Source organism: Mytilus californianus, unplaced genomic scaffold (assembly GCF_021869535.1).
Source record: "Mytilus californianus isolate M0D057914Y unplaced genomic scaffold, xbMytCali1.0.p SCAF_1, whole genome shotgun sequence".
Lineage (NCBI taxonomy): Eukaryota > Metazoa > Mollusca > Bivalvia > Mytilida > Mytilidae > Mytilus > Mytilus californianus.
In genome coordinates this window covers 103132402-103142309 of record NW_026262581.1, presented here as the reverse complement: position 1 = coordinate 103142309, position 9908 = coordinate 103132402, and the positions used below count along the sequence as shown (strand labels likewise).

Genomic DNA, 9908 nt, shown 5'->3' with positions numbered 1-9908 from the left:
TAGAAACCCGATTCAGAAAGGCACTAGATCCCGGTCTGAAAGTTGCTATTACCTTAAGGCACTTAGCTTCTGGCGATAGGTATCCAACCCTTCAGTACGATTTCAGAGTCGCGCTCAATACTATAAGTATTTTTATTCCTGAGGTTTGCCAGTCAGTTGTACAGGAATATACTTTTATTCTTGAGGTTTGTCAGTCAGTTGTACAGGAATATCCTGTCCAACAGAACCAATTGAATGGCGAGCTATTGGCAAAGAGTTTCAGAGAAGATGGAACGTGCCACACTCTTGTGGCGCACTCGATGGAAAGCATGTTGCTATTAGAAGCCGGGCTTAAAAGCGGATTATTGTTTCATAACTATGAAGTTTTCTTTACATTAGTGCTCCTTGCCTTGGAGGATGGAGACTACACATTTTCATGGTTAGATGTAGGAGGATATGGTTCCATGTCGGACGCCCAGATTTACAACGCGTCAGAATTAAAGGAGTGTTTAGAAGATAAGACTATTGGATTTCCAGAGTCAGATCCCTTACCTAATGACGACCTAAACATGCCATACTTTATCTTGGATGACGACGTATTTCGGTTGAGAACTTATTTGATGAAGCCATATTCTAGGGCGCAATGAAAACGTAATGGAAACTTAGTATAGTCGTTGTTTGATCGCAGTAGACTCGTATTGAGATCGCAATGCGATCGGGAAGGTCGTGGTACGGTCTTATCAGACATAGCAAGAGCGTGACAAGATCGTAACTACAACATATTACTATCGTAGCAGGATCTTATCGGGATAATAGCAAGGTCGTGGTATGGACTTGAAAACTATGAAATACTGTATATTCAGGCCGACCATACCACGATCTCACCGCGATCTTAATTTTTGATAGATCGTAGTGGGATCTTCGTGGTCTTGGTTTAGAGTGAAGGGGGCTTAAAGCTGTAAATTTTCTCCTTGACAACATCTATGTACGTTTCGGCAATTAAGTTTATTGACAGGTTGTAGGCATTCCTATGGAGACCGATTAAGCCCTTTAAATAGCAGACTTGTTCCTATACTGTAATGAATCACAGTTTATGGCCAAACTCAGTAAAGATCCGTCTTAATTTCATTAAATGGAAAAATAAAAACTAAATAAGTAAAAAAAAAAAACACTTACTGTTACATTAATGATATTTTTGCTTTCAAGAATTTTTTTTTACTGTGGAAACTGTCGAATACAGACAGCAATAATTGTCCTTTTCTAGATTTGGATATTTCAGTTTCATTTTTTGGACGGTGATGTTCCGTTTGTCCCTTCTTACAGTGTGTATATTTCGCTATGCCCGGGTCTGTAGTCGCGTTTCAGATTTCAGTGAACGTAATTTATGCATAACTGGTAAATTATTAAGTCAATAAAACCTTTATTAAATTCTTTCATAGAAACAAAGATTTGGTTAGGATGTTTAGCTGTACTTTTTAACAAAATTATTGTAAATTTATATACGTCTCATGTTAACTAATTGATCCTTTGAATTACTATTTCTTAAAGGTTATTAATTTTACACAGAAGTAAAATCTTTGAAAATTGTTTTTATCGGTACTAATGTTGATTTTGTTTTTGAAAAATTAAAATATAACTAAATATATATTGCTTTTTATTTATAGTTGTGTTACTCATGATCCTGCATCCCGTCGATACAGTTTACTTATATTTTGGCATTGCATAAAGTCATGCGTTTCTCAAACTATTTATGACGTCTTTACACTAAATCAGTTGGATGTATACTGATTGAAACTTTAGTTTGGGAGAATATGAATTATTTATTATTTGTAATTGACTTTGAACTAGCTTTCAGTAACTGAGAGTACTCCTATTTCGGTGCACTGTCTCTATTGTTTTTATGTTAGTTGTTTGTGTGCCTCGTACCGATCTGATAAGTTAAGCCAATTGCAACTGATTAAAAACGTTTTTGTTATGTTGTGCTGTTACGTCACTGTCCCAGGTTTAGAGGAGTTGGGTTTGAGCGCTCACAAACATGTTTAACCCCGCTACATTCTTTATGTACCTCACATAAGTCCGGAAGCCTGTTGATGTCTTTCTTCGAAAAAAAAATTGTTATAAATTAGGCCGTTGGTTTTCATGTTTGAATTGTTACACATTTTCCATGTTGGAGCCTTTTACAGCCGACTACTAGTATACGGTATGGGTTTTTCTCATTGTTGTAGGCCGAGCGGTGGCCTATAATTGCTTACATCCACTTCAGACCTTATAAAACGCCACGAGTGTCTGATCAGAAAATTGATGAACCAGGGATTTGTCAACTGAGAACGTCTCGTCTCTTTTCTATAAAAGTTCATCAGAAGATACCAAGACCTTGTTGATAAATATTCCGTATCAACTTCACAAATCATACATGATGGTCTTGAAGTATAGATTCTAGGTACTGACGTTGTTTATCATCTTCATTACATTTTATAGTGTTCTTTTTTATCTGTCTTTGTATATCTTTAACCTTTACTGTTTAGTCCATTTTTGGTATTATCCTTCTAGCTCGGTACTTGTACATCACGCCATTGTGTTATTGTGCTGTGGTTATTTTTTGTATTCTTGTCTTTCATTTTTGCTTATGTGCTTGTCTATAGAGTGCCTATATGCCATTTAATTTTTCTTTGTTGACATTGTTGTTAGTTTTTATAGTGATTAAGATTATAACACAATGTTGACTGCTGTACCCCAATTTTTGACATTTTTACCTATTATGTCTGTTTGTTTTGCTCACATATTGTTGTCAATATAATGAAATTCTATGCGCCTGTCATACAAGTGAGAGGTTTAGCTAGCTATAAAACCAGGTTAAATCCTACATTTTCTACAAAAGGAAATGCCTGTACCAAGTCAGGAATAGGACAGTTTTTTTTCCATTCGTTTGATCTGTTTGAGCTTTTGATTTTGCCATTTGACAAGGGACTTTCCGTTTTAGATTTACTTTGGAGTTCGGTATTTTATTTATTTACTTTTCATTTGAACTCTTGTGGATAGTTGTCAAATTCGCAATCATACCACATCTCCTAAGTTTAATATATAATTATATATACATATATTTTAATCTATAACATGAAATCAAACATACCTAGAAAAATCGTCATTATTCCATAGCATGTGCGTGTCTATTTATTTATATATATTTTTATACGCCCGTTTACGGGACGTATTATGGTATACCGTTGTCCGTCCGTCTGTCCGTCCCTCGTCAACATGTCGGACAATAACTCAAAAACGTTGGAACAAATTTGCATGAAACTTTGGTGAATTGTTAATATCTATTGACGTGAGCTCCTTTTCGATTTTTATAAATTTTCGATTTTACGTATCCGACTTATGGGCTTTTATTCATTAGGGATTTTCCAGTTTTCGGACAATAACTCAAAAACATTTTAACCAATTTACATGAAACTTTTGAGAATTGTTTATATCTATTCACGTGAGCTCCTTTTCCATTTTGATAAATTTTAGGTTTTACGTTTCCGAGTTGTGGGATTTTATTCATTAAAAAAGGGGGATTTTCCAGTTTTCGGACAATAACTCAAAAATGCTTTGAGCAGTTTTCATGAAAATTTGGTGACTATTAAAATAACCTCCCTTTACTCTATTTTATAAATTTCTGATATGACATTGAGGAGTTATGGAACTTAATTCATTGAAAAGGCGACGGGCGTTTCATGTGCTCATGGCGCAGCTCTTTATTCTATATCGGGTTATATGACCGTTGGCAATTTTCGAAGGCCATCTCGATGGATAATTAGATGGCTTCTAGTCTAAAATAAGCACAAAATGCTGATACATTATTACGAGTAAATGATTGTTAATTGTTTCCTTTGGACTTTTTGTAATTTGAATATACGTTTTAGTGTTATTGATCAAATATGAGATTTGCTTGTATGAATGTTAAGTTTCGTGGAAAGGAATTTAAAGTTTAAGAAACTAGGCACCAATTTTTATAGGAAATCATCAATAGAAATCGTCAGCAATTGACCGTAATTTCTACTTGAAAATATGAACAATTTAAAAGCAGATAACGGATTTAAAGTAATGTTTATAATATTGTTTATTTCCATTGTCTTTTAAGGCACTGCTGTGTTGTTGAATCAAGACACTTACAAATATAGCTGTTGTGGTTTTATATACCAGTGGGAGTTCTATACGAGTAGCACAGGAACAATTGAGGCCCAAGTTTGGCGACCAGGTTCTGGAAATATGTATACACTGGTAGGATCGAATACATTGACAGCGACAAGTAAGTATTTGAAAAAAAATAATGTTACCCTCCACTTAACATTTTCTTAAATGAAATTTTTTATGCAACAAATAATGGTAGAATCTAACTACCATGTTAGTCTGTATTAGAAGTCATAGTTAGATAAAATCCGAATTTGACCTGCATCATTTCATTAGATATAATATATACCAAATGGATGATTAAATTTGTCTTGTATATTGTAATCAACGGGATGGTATGAAAGAATCTCTATTCAAATATTACCAATGAATTCAATTTTAGATCAGTTGTACCGGCTGCTGGGCTTGTTTTCATTAAATATTGTATGCCCTTTTTTTGTATTTTAGTCACGGATCCTCTCATGTTACTTTTGGAAATCTCTTGCTCAGCATGTATAATCTGTTTTGCTCAGCAATATTTGCCATTTTCTATTGCATTTATTACTTTATTGCAAAACATGAAACCCTGGCGGGTTAAAATGCAAACATAGTACATTGTATACAAAAGTGACAAGAAACATAATACATGATAAATGTTTTAAACAAGTCAAGTTGATATTAATAATATATATATATATATATATAATAATTGACCAATGTGGACCTTATTTTCGCAATTCCATAGATTGCTTTAAATAGTCTACAACACTAGACAAAATATCAAATTTATTGGTTTACTAAAATAATGATCAGGTTAACATAAACAAATATAAAGATAAAAATAATCGAATTCGCACCAAGTCCAAACGATGTGAAATTTATTGGAAAAAACAAAATTGGCATTTTCTGCTATGCATATAACACCCGTGATGCGATTTCAAATTCCAGAGAAATCAGCAGGATTAGGCAATATATTTTACTTAAAGAAATCCATATAAAGTAATATGCCAATACGTTTGTTTGTTAACCTTATATGATATTTTTAGGTTCCAGACCTTATAAAATGTCAAATATTAAGAAGGTAGTGAAATCGTTTTATTTTGTAGACGCTTGGACCGAGACAATTCAAAGTATTTCTAATGGACAGAGAGTTCGGACGAATGCAAACGACTATGTGGGATTGTAAGTCATTACCCAATAGATTCATTTGAATTTCGGTTAGATTTTGTAACGCTTTACATAACAAGTTGTTAACCTCACGGTTTACAAAAAAAATGATCGTGAAGGAATAAGTAAGGGTGGTAAATGAGAGGCGAAAGATACCAAAGGGACATTCAAACTCATAAGTCGAAAATAAACTGACAACGCCATGGCCAAAAAAGAAAAAGACCAACAGACAAACAGACAAACAACAGTACACAAAACAAAACTTAGAAAACTACAGATTGAGCAACACGAACCCCACCAAAACTGGGGATGATCTCAGGTGCTCCGGAAGGGTAAGCAGATCCTGCTCCACATGTGGCACCCGTCGTGTTGCTCAAGTAAGTACAAACCCGGTGACAAGTCTAATTCGGTAGGTCACATTAGAGGAAAAGGGTACGGGATGGTAGTTACGACAATAGGAACATATTCGTTGTCATCTGTGAAACAGATACTCCACAACGGTCAACGAACTTGTGATGGTGTCCGTAAAATCTACGAAGGGATGATTTCAACTTCACCACTTGGAACTCTTGGTTTAACTTGATAGCTTCCTTGTGAGCAGCAAGCATCTATCAAGGAATCATGATAGGAAATAAAAGCCCTGCAATATCGTATCAACTGGGAGATATATATTCCGTATGCATGCGCTACTGGAAAGTTACTACATAGAAATGGAAGGTTCACCATCGTGAAGGAAATCTTATCGAAAAGACACATGAAAATTAAATAGTTGATCCAATTTATTGAATTATAAGGACAAATTTTGAAAAAAAATAAAATTGTCTGTCAAAATGTTACAACGTTATGATCAGTATCTGAGAAAATCCGATCACCGTTGTAACAAAATTACAAAAGCCAGATTTCTCTTCACCATCTCAATGACATGAAAATGTAATCAAACATGTTTTTTTTTCATTATATGAATGACTAATTAACTATTCTCTGGGCAATGTCGCTCTATATTAATGTTTAAAATGGCTCTTAAAATTATTTTGTAGTGGCTGAATCAGAAAGTGGGGGAAGGTTTTAATATTAATATAAATGTTATAGTTTTGATCGTTAAAGATCGGGTGCCACTATTTGTGTTCATAAAAAGGATAGTGAAAGATCAGTCTGTACTTATACATACATTTATCATTGTAATTTGTACAGTACGGTTTATATTTGTTGGGGAATAAACATGTTTAGACTAAGATGGTTCAATGCCATTTGATCTGTTTTTATAGGATCACGCCGACTAGTCCGGAGGTTTATTTCAATATTAAAACATACGTAGAACTTTTAAGCGATTAAGAGATACTATATTTTTCTACTATTATATAACCATTAGTCAAAACGGTGTTGGAGAAAATATGATTAAACAATAGATCAACAACTTACTTCAGCAAAGTTCTCATCTGTTAATAAAATCTTTAATAAAACAGTGTACATTTGTGTGTTGTAGACATTCCACAGGCAGTTTCATCATCACTCATAAAAACGAAGGAAACAATAAAAATAGGTTGAAACTAACAGGCGAAACATCATCTATGCCATCATCGAAAGACTGGTCAGGTGCGAATGACGAAGATGAAAAATATGCTATATACTCATACGTTGAAGCAAGTAAGTCTATACCAAATTTTATATACCACAAATGTCAGAACAGCTTAGACGATGATATTGCATATTATCTTACCTCCTATACATTTCTAGGAATATGATTGGTTAAAAGCGTCCGCGTGGAGGCCGTGTATATTCCATATTAGGTTAGTAGGGAGGCGGGGCTTATTTCATACACGGTTAGTAGTCATACACGGTTAGTAGTGGTGTTACGTCCCTTTATAAAAACAAAACGGTACTGAGAAAAAATCTAAAAGGTTTCAACAGACGAAGAAATTGATGATGAAGATTGAAATAAATTCATAAAACACATTTAAACCTAACAAGTTGTTATTGTTGGCATCTGTTTTTGTAGGATCAATGGAAGTAGTTTCTTAATGCTAACGGTATTGAAAACTTGCTGATTTCGATAAGTCACTAGTCTAAATTTCACACGTTAAGATAGTCGGTAAGATAAATTCGTTACATAGTATGCTAGTGACGTAATACGGTATATATCACACTATGTAACTAATAATGTGCTAAATACCTATTTGATTACCTTTATCGTGATTGTTATATACATGTACTATTGTCAACAATAGTCTTAAGCACGAGAAGGTCGATCTTTTAAATGCATTAAAAGGAGTAGAGCAAAACCAAAGCACAGCAATAGTCATTGGTATATATGTAAGCGAGTCAAAGTTTTTTCTTAGATTAAACTTTGCCTCCAAAGTAACGCTAGAAAATGTGTAACTTCAACCACTAATAAAGACGCAAGTGTATTTGGTTATGATTACAACTTTTTTATTCCGTTATTCAAAAAGGAAGATTTTTCTTTCGTTAAAAAGGCAAGGACCAATGTGTAAAAAAAACTATTGTTGTTAACAAGCTATGTGATTAAAGGGATCGTGTATTATTTCTTTTAGCCAGACAATTTTTGTACGTACAAAATCTAAAGTTTAACCAAACACTATCTCAAACTTATTTCTCCTAGGTCTAGGATTAAATATCTATTGTTGGACATGAAAGTAATGACACAAAAAGTTTAACATTCTAAATAAAATGCCAATTGAAATATCAAAATCAAAAAGTTTCAAGAATAAATTAACTTAAACAGGAAAAAATAAAGGTTTTACTATGTCAACATCTGTGCATACCAGAAGGAAACTTTTGAATAAAAAAACAATTATTGTACAATGATATATACGGAAGCCGATAAGGGTCATTAAAAAAAATTAATTTATGTCTTAATTACGACATAGTATGTCGTAATAACGACATCGCTATGTCGTAATAACGACATATTATGTGGAAATAACGACATCGCTATGTCGTAATAACGACATATTATGTGAAAATAACGACATCACTATGTCGTAATAACGACATATTATGTGGAAATAACGACATCCTTATGTCGTAATAACGACATAATAACGACATAAGGATGTCGTTATAACGACATCTATATCGTAATTACGACATCGCTATATCATCTATAACGACAACCTTAGAATTGCTACTTTGTGATCATCGACACACTATGGGAAACAACATTTGCATCTTTATTTTAAGAACCATTTATCAGAATTGAATCAAACTTGATATACGTGTGCACTATAAGGTCCTATTCAAGTGTTGCTTCTTAGTTACCCATTGGTTAAAACACATGACCGCCAAGGGACTTTGAAAAAATCAATGTTCAAAATCTTCTTCTCAAGATCGATGAAATGACTGATTTTAAACTTAGTATAAATATACAATGTGTACCTAGTATCCAGGTCCTTAAAAAGAGTTTTTACGTTTTGAGCTGATCCGAAGTTAAAAATGGCCACCAGTGAGGGCAAAATTTGTATCAAAACCCTATCGTAAACATATTCATTTTTGAGAATGATAACCACTGAATTTAATCAAGCTTAATTAATATTAAAGTTAGTTACTCCATATGTCTGCACATAACAGAACCTTATTTCATGATCAAGTCTAATGGGACCCATTGAAATGGCGAACGATTCCTTGAAGCCTCTATTTATATTTTATAAGATGTGTTTAGTACCCGAAGAATGTGTGCTATTGCAATCGCTTGTCGTCCGTCGTCGTCTGTAGTTACCGTTAAACTTTTATTAAAGATTACAAAAATCACAAAATGTTGATAAAAGTTTAGCCGCCGTCGCCGAAAAATCAATTCCTTTGTTTTGTTATTTTTGACGTTCATCGCAGGCGAGGCAAAAATCCGTTATTTCGCTATGTGGTCTTTTTTTATAGTATTGTGGAAATAATTGCATAAAGTTCGAGATTGCATGTGAGTTACGTAAGCGCGTAACTGTTTTTTATATCCTGTGGTGTTTGTCGTTGATGAAATATGTTCGTTGTTGTTCTGCAGTTTACATGGTTTGTGATTATTACTACACTGTAGTATATTATTTGTTTGGGCGTTTTTCTGTGATGAATGTTCTTGCGTGTGTTTGATCTGTATTTCTGTTACGTAGTGTTATCATTTCCGCGACATTTTTAACATTGTCATAAAGCGGGAGGTTTGGCTAGCCATTAAACCAAGTTCAACCCATCATTTGTTCTTAAAATGTCCTGTACCAATTCAGGAATATGACAGTTGTTATCAAATAGTTCGTTCTAAGTATGTTAAGGGTTTATTTTTGTTCACCTTAGTGTTCTTGTTGTTCGTTTTTTTTCCTCTTACAGTTGATATGTTTCCCTCCGTTTTAGTTTGTAACCCGGATTTGTTTTCTTTCAATCGATTTATGACCTTTGAACACCGGTATGCTACTGTTGCCTTTATTTAGTAACAGTGTCCATGCTGTTGGTTGCCGGTCAAAATCGACGGACTTCAAGTGATGACAATACATGTAGCTATCCCAAAAAATGTTTTAGAGGACACAACTCAGGTATGGGTCAAACTGATCTTTCTGAAATTTTCGGCATAGGTCCATTTTGTCATGATGAACCCTCTACAGATTTGAGATAAA

General features: G+C 33.9%; 1 long non-coding RNA gene across 1 annotated transcript; it reads left to right on the top strand.

Annotated features, from left to right (window-relative positions):
- Nucleotides 1–4124: 4124 nt before the first annotated feature.
- Nucleotides 4125–6930, top strand: LOC127714402 (uncharacterized). The gene is made up of 3 exons (XR_007987716.1): nucleotides 4125–4273; nucleotides 5241–5316; nucleotides 6785–6930. It is a non-coding gene; the product is annotated as an uncharacterized LOC127714402 (long non-coding RNA).
- Nucleotides 6931–9908: the final 2978 nt, after the last annotated feature.